At 37.8% G+C, this 7,239-nt stretch overlaps 1 pseudogene; it reads left to right on the forward strand.

Annotated features, from left to right (window-relative positions):
* The first annotated feature begins 6,411 nt into the window (after nt 1-6,411).
* Nucleotides 6,412-6,912, forward strand: LOC122743539 (annotated as a pseudogene).
* Nucleotides 6,913-7,239: the final 327 nt, after the last annotated feature.

Here is a 7,239-nt window from a genome sequence, read left to right on the forward strand (position 1 = left end):
TACACCTTCACAAATTTTCTTCTCTTGAATTGCTCGACTCTTAGATTTCAATGAATACCTCTCTGATTTCACTATTATCATTATTTTCTTTGCATGTCATATTTCATACTTGACTCTATGGTTCATGAAAAAATAGACAGAGTTTTATATTAATGAATAAATTTGTTTAAAAAATTAAAGGTGCTTACTATAAGACAAGTCCTTTACTAAGTATTGTGGATATGATAGAAGGAGAAGGGAAATGTAAAGGAATGGTAACTATTGAATTATGGTTTGTTCTGAGAAGGCCAAGAGATATTAAACAGAACTATAGGTAAGTTCATTGACATGCCCTTTCCAGAGATAGTAAGTAGAGAAAGAGATGGGATATGCACAAATGACAAAGGTGAAGATGATAATACATGAACACAATGGCATCCAGAATTTTCTGAACATGATTACTAGATATTGAGTTTTGGAAGGTAAAACTATATGAGAGGCACTTTGTTCTATAAGAAGTGAATATTTGATGAATGTACATTACTTGAGTTGAATTAATTGGATAAATTTTTTAAAAAGTTTTTTCTTTTTCATAAATGACCTAAATAAATGTGCTGCAGGTTCCTGGAATGGTAGATTGACTACTATATACTTTATGAGTGAATGAAGCAATAAATTAGGTCAACAATTATTTTTTTTATTAAATGGCCAAAGTTGACTTAAAATATCTTCTTCATTGGCATAATTAATCACAAATTTATTCTCAGAAGTAATTGTTAGATTATGTGGAGACATACATTTTGTAACCAAATGAGAGGAAAATTGTATGAACCAGATGGAAGAGGTTTGTACCTAATAATCTCTACTTATTGTCCTGCTTTGGAACTTTGAATCATTTGAAAGAAGTCTTATTAATAGGAAAGCTTCAATTGCCATATTCCAGATAAAAAATTGTCATTTTACAATTTGGAAATTTAATGTCAAAAGTATAGGCAGCTATTTCAAGATAATAAATGAAGAACATGGATTCAGTTGTGAAGTAAACTCAGTACAGCAGATGGTATCTAAAGAGTCATTGGATTCTAGAGTTGAAAGGGAGTAGGGCTACCCCTTCAATTAAAGCTGAGGAAACTGAGGTTCAGAGCTTATAATTTGCCCAAAGTCACATGTGTTAAATAATAGAGCCAGAATTCAAACCTAGTGTCAAGTATATGAGGCCAAATTTGAACTCAGGTCCTCCTAAATCCAGGGCTAGTGCTATATCCACTGTGCTACCTAATTGGCCCCTAAGATTAGGAGTTTTAAAAGATCACAATAAACAATTTGTTCAATCCTATAACTTTGAAATAGTGTGATATATGACTTGGAGCCCCAGACTTTGAGTTAGGAAGACTTGGGTTTAAATCTCATTTCATTTCTCAGCTTCAATTTCCTCATCTTTACAATAGGAAATGAAAATAGCACCTATTTTATATTGTAAGTTATTTTGAGGATCAGCTTGAAATAAATGGTAGCTGTTATAAATTCTCTCTCTCTCTCTGTCTCCCTCTTCCTCTCTCCCTTCTTCTCTCTCCTTTACTTCCTCCTTCTTTCTCTCTCTCCCTCTCGCTTCCCCTCTCCCTCTCCCTTGTCTCTCTCTCCTTCCTTCCTTCCTTCCTTCCTTCCTTCCTTCCTTCCTTCCTTCCTTCCTTCCTTCCTTCCTTCCTTCCTTCCTGTCTTCCTTTCTTTCTCTTTTGTCAAAATATGCCTCTCTCACAAAGGTTTTGTGTAGATCAAATTTGTAAAGTGCTTAGCATGGTCTGGCATGTAATAGTCATTTAATAAATCTTTATTCTCTGTTAGCCAACCTCCCAATCCATCTATGATTCCTATTTGTGTGTTCTAATGTCAAGTAAAATAATTCTAATTCTTCTACATGACATGCTTTAATAAATACTTGAAGAGGGTTATTAATTCTTCTCCCTAAAAATTATCTTCTCCAGCATAAACATTTTCTTTCTTTCTTTTTTCTTTTTAGTGAGGCAATTGGGGTTAAGTGACTTGCCCAGGGTCACACAGCTAGTAAGTATTAAGTGTCTGAGGCCGGATTTGAACTCAGGTACTCCTGACTCCAGGGCTGGTGCTCTATCAACTGTGCCACCTAGCTGCACAAACATTTTCTTTCAATTAACATACAGATGGCAAGGTCTCAAGTCCTCTTTCAGTTCTAGTTGCCCTCTGGAAGCAATTTGGCTTTCCAAGTTTTTGCTAAGTTGTGTCACCTAGAATTATATATAACATTCCAGATGAGGTTTGACTAAAGTACAGTAGAGTTATCACTATCATGATTCTGAATACCATACTTCTGTTAATTGAGAATAATATTTCACTAACTTTTTAGGCCGTGATTTCATATTGGCATCCCTTTGAGCTTTTTGGGAAACAGACTTGGTATAAACATAAGGATTAATTTCCCTTCAAGTAGAGCTGTCCCAAATTGGAAATAACTCCTGCTGGAGGATAATGAGTTTTGCTTAAAAGATAGTAGAATTATTCAAGTGAAGGATTATTAGGGAGGTTATGAAGAGAATTCATGCTATGGGTGAAAGTTGAACTCCACAATTCTATAATATCACATATAAGAAGGCATAGTTTTAACTCTGACTTCAAAACTTACAAATTTCATGTCTATTGTCTTATCACTTTATTGTGTTTAGTCATATTCTCCTTGTCAGTAACGTGAATTTCATAATATTCATTATACCTATCTCACAGAGTTTTTGTTGGGAAAGTACTTTGTAAAATGGAAAAGGTTAAATATATATGAACTATCTTTTTTTCTTTTTGATATTAGTACTGTTCTTACTATTAATATAATATAGTTCTGACAACAGGATATGCCTAAATTTGGAGTATCAGCCTCAAAAAAAGAAATGAAGTATACTATAAGTGTACTGACAACTTAGCAAATATATCTTTAGCCATAGCAATCTATGAAACAAAGGCAATCACAAATTGTCCACCAGTCCTATGAAGTCCTCTTTGGTTTCTCTCACAAAAGTATGAAAGTAGTTAGTGCCTTTACAATTATAAACATAATTGTTGACCTTTTACGTACGAGTTCCTTGTCTAATAGTCAACATATGGATATACTAGTAAAAGAAATGTTATATGAATTTTAACTTCCTTAAATTAAATGAAGCCAGAAAACAAAAGCCAGTTTCAGCTAAATGAAAGGATGCTTCTTTATCAGGGCAAATAATGGATTTGTGGAGTTGTTTTATCATGTAGCTAAGGGTAACAAGAAATATTACTTCATGGGACATTTGGATATCTTAATGTTCATGATAAGCATGTATAAAATGACTTGGATGAATGAATGAGTGGATGAAAAGGCATTAATAGCTTTGCTGTGTGTCAGGTGTTGTGCCAAACACATTCATTGTGTGACACTGACCCTGATTCATTTAATAGGTATGTACTTGTGTATATGTTTGTGGGTTATGTGAAAAATACTCTACTATAATGAATTAGATATAAAATTTAGATAAAATTCTGTCCTTGTCCTCATATAGCTTCCATTTTAGTGTCAAGAAAGCAGACATCTCAGAGGAAGGACAGAGCATCATAATGACATAGGTTGGTTATAAGTGGATACATGGAAATAATCAGTCTACATTTATTCAAGGGCCCATGATATATCAAGCATTGACCTATGTGCCAAGTGTACAAGTACAAATAATTAAATAATTTGAACTAATAAAGAGCTTACAGTCTAATGGGGAATATTTCAAGTTCATATATAGCATAAATATATAGTGAAATATTAGAATATATATTAAATAGTTATGAGATAATTTAAGAGAAAGACACTAGGGTTTATTGAGGGTGATAAAAAAAGTCTTCATGTGGAACATGATATTTCATAAATAGGAAATACATTCTAGGCATATGAATGCCTAGTCAAAATACTAAGTCACAGAAATAGGAAATGGAGTGTTTTGTGTGAGCAACAAAGAGGAAAGTTCAATGAGGCTGGAAAGATAGGTTGGGGCTAGATTATGAGGAGCTTTGAAAACCAAACAAAGGAGTTGAATTTTATCCTACAAGTTCCATGGAACCATTAGAGCTAATTGATCAGGGCAGTGATATGGTCATCTATGACCTTAAGGAAAATTATTTTGTCAGCATTATATAGAATGGTCAGAAATGTTTAGAATCTTGAGGTAGACAGGGATAACAATTTGGTGACAACAATAATCTGTGTGAGAAGTGATTAGAACATGACCAAAAATATGTGTGTATGTATATGTACAAAAAAGGGAGAGGATGGGAGATGTGTTGTTGAAGCAGAAATGTCAAAATATGGAAACATTAACTATGTAGCATGAGATTAGATATGTATTTGATAATGATACCAAAATCACAAAATAAGACACTAGAAGAAGGATGACACCTTTGACAAAAAGGGTGAATTTAAGAAGATGTTGGAGTTTAAGGAGAATGATAATTAGTTAAGTTTTGGACATGTTGAGTTTTAGATATCTCTGGAGCATCTAGTTTCAAATGTTGAATTGTCAATTGCTGATACAGAATTAAGGATAATGTCAGAGACAATTGTGAGTCATATGTATAGAGATGAGAGTTAAGCCCATTGAAGCTTATGGGGTTATCAAGAAAGAAAGTTTATAAAGGGAAGAGAGTATGATATGAATAATGAGCCAGAAAATAAGATGGAGGAGTGCTCAGGGATGGAAGAGCAGAACCAGGAGAAAGAATATCTCAAATAAATGGTGGTCAATAGTATAAAAAATGTTGGAATGGATGAAGACTTAGATATGACAATCAGATTTGGCATTTAAGAGATCACTGGTAACTTTCGAGAATTGGGATTAGGAACCAGATTACAGGAAGCTTAGGATTTAGAGTAGGTGAAGTGGAGTGAGCAAATGTAGCCACTTTTTCAAGGAGTTTGATAAAGGGAAAAATATATATATAAAATTATAGCTTTGAGGGTACAATAGGGCCTTCCAGATCCTTAACTATAATATTGGCATGAAGATAAAATACAGGTGACTCCCCCAAGTTCCCATCCATTCACCCCAAAATATGGCATAAGACAACTCCTGGAGCAGCCTAACCTACAAAAGAACAGAGTAAGACTATTTTCTAGCCAAAGACAGCAATTGGAATCACTTGCCATGCAGACTGAGTGAGGAACTCAGCATGCAGTGAGGAACAGACTGCTCCTCCAGGGACCCCAAGCCTTCAACACCAGTGGCTTCTTCTGAGGCTCAGCTCACAGACCACTGAGGGGGTTCTGTGGTTGGCTGGGGTGAGGGGGCTGCGATCCCTGCTGGAGTTGGGGCAGAGCACCCTGTTTCTAAACCAGTGGGCTGAATTGAGTGGTGGTGGCCCAGTGGGAGGAGGGGCACAGGCATGCCAAGCTTCCAACCATAGAGAATCAGATTTCAATCAGACATCTGCTTCAGGGCCAAGATGAGTAAGCAGAGAAAGCAGCAGACTATATAAAAAAAACTTTTTGGGGGCGAAAAGTAAATGAGAATACACCCTCAGAAGAAAATAATAACAAAGTCAAAGCTCCAAAATCCAAAGCTTCCAAGAAAGATATGAATTGGTCTCAGTTCAAGGAAGCTCTCAAAAGGGACTTTGAAGAGAAAGTAGGAGATATAGAAGGAAGAATTAGAGAGGTGGAGGATAGAGAAATGAGAGTGATGCAGGAGAGTCATAATAAAAATGTTGACAGCTTGAAAAGCCTAATGGAAAAGGAGATACAAAAGCTCTCAGAATAAAATCATTGCCTAAGAATTAGAATTGAACAAATGGAAGCCAGTGACTTAATGAGAAACTAAGACACAGTAAAACAAATCCAACTGAATAAAAAAAATAAAGGGCAATATTAAATATCCCCTTGGAAAAACAGCTGACCTGGAAAATTGATCCTGGAGAGATAATTTGAAAATCACTGGACTATCATGCCAAAATAAGAGTTTAGACAGCATCTTCCAAGAAATTGTCAGGGAAAATTGCCCTGAAATTCTAGAAGCAGAAGCTAAAATAGAAATTGAAAGAATCCACCGATCACCTCCTGAAAGAGATCCCAAAAAGAAAACTCCTAGGAATATTATAGCCAAATTCCAGAGCTCCTAGGTCAAGGAGAAAATATTGCAAGCATCTAGAAAAAAGGAATTCAAATACTGTGGAGCTACAGTAAGGATAACAGAAGATCTAGAAGCATCTACATTAAAGGACCAGAGAACATGGATTATGATATTCTGAAGGGCAGAGGAAATGGGACTACAGCCAAGAAGCACGTACCCAGGTTCAGTTGGCTCCACGCAGCAGTGGTGAAGGAGCGACTCCCTCTTCTCCTGTGGCCCTTGTTTCCTCCCTCACCCTCGCTCCCTCGCTCTCTCACTCCATTCCAGAACCATGGCCTCTGGGGTGGCTGTCTCAGATGGGGTGATTAAGGTGTTCAATGGCATGAAGGTTCGTAAGTCCTCAACACCTGAGGAGGTGAGGAAGCTCAAGAAGCCTGTGCTGTTCTGCCTGAGTGAAGATAAGAAGAATATCATGCTGGACGAGGGCAAGGAGATTGTGGTGGGTGACATGGGGCAGACTGTAAATGACCCCTATACTACCTTTGTGAAGATGCTGCCAGACAAGGACTGCTGCTACTCCCTCTATGATGCCACCTACAAGACCTAGGAGAGCAAGAAGGAGGACCTGGTGTTCATTTTCTGGGCCCCCAAGTGTGCCCCTCTCGAGAGCAAAATGATCTATGCAAGCTCCAAGGGTGCCATCAAGAAGAAACCAACAGGAATCAAACATGAATTACAAGCCAACTGTTATGAGGAAGTGAAGGACCACTGTACCCTGGCTGAGAAACTGGGAGGCAATGTCGTGATTTCCCTGGAGGGGAAGCCCTTGTGAGTCTCCCCCCTCCAGCTCCCCTGCTGGGGCCACCCAAGCCCAGTTGGGGAGCAGGCTGCCTCCTTCCTGCCAGACCTGAGGGGCTGGGGGGATCCTAGCAGGAACAGGGGGATCCTAGCAGGAGCAGGGCGATCCCTTCACCCATTTGCTAAACCACCCCAGCCTCCCTCACTTCAACCTAATGGCTCTGGCCTTCCCCAACTGCCTTTGATATTCTCATTCCTCCTGAGTTGTAGCAGACCAAGCCCCCTGGGGATGCCCAGATGGGGGGGAGGCCAGTATTTTCCAGTATTTTTTTAAACTGACACCCCCAGTTTTCCCCCTTCC

This window comes from Dromiciops gliroides, chromosome 2 (assembly GCF_019393635.1).
Source record: "Dromiciops gliroides isolate mDroGli1 chromosome 2, mDroGli1.pri, whole genome shotgun sequence".
In the NCBI taxonomy this organism is placed as follows: domain Eukaryota; kingdom Metazoa; phylum Chordata; class Mammalia; order Microbiotheria; family Microbiotheriidae; genus Dromiciops; species Dromiciops gliroides.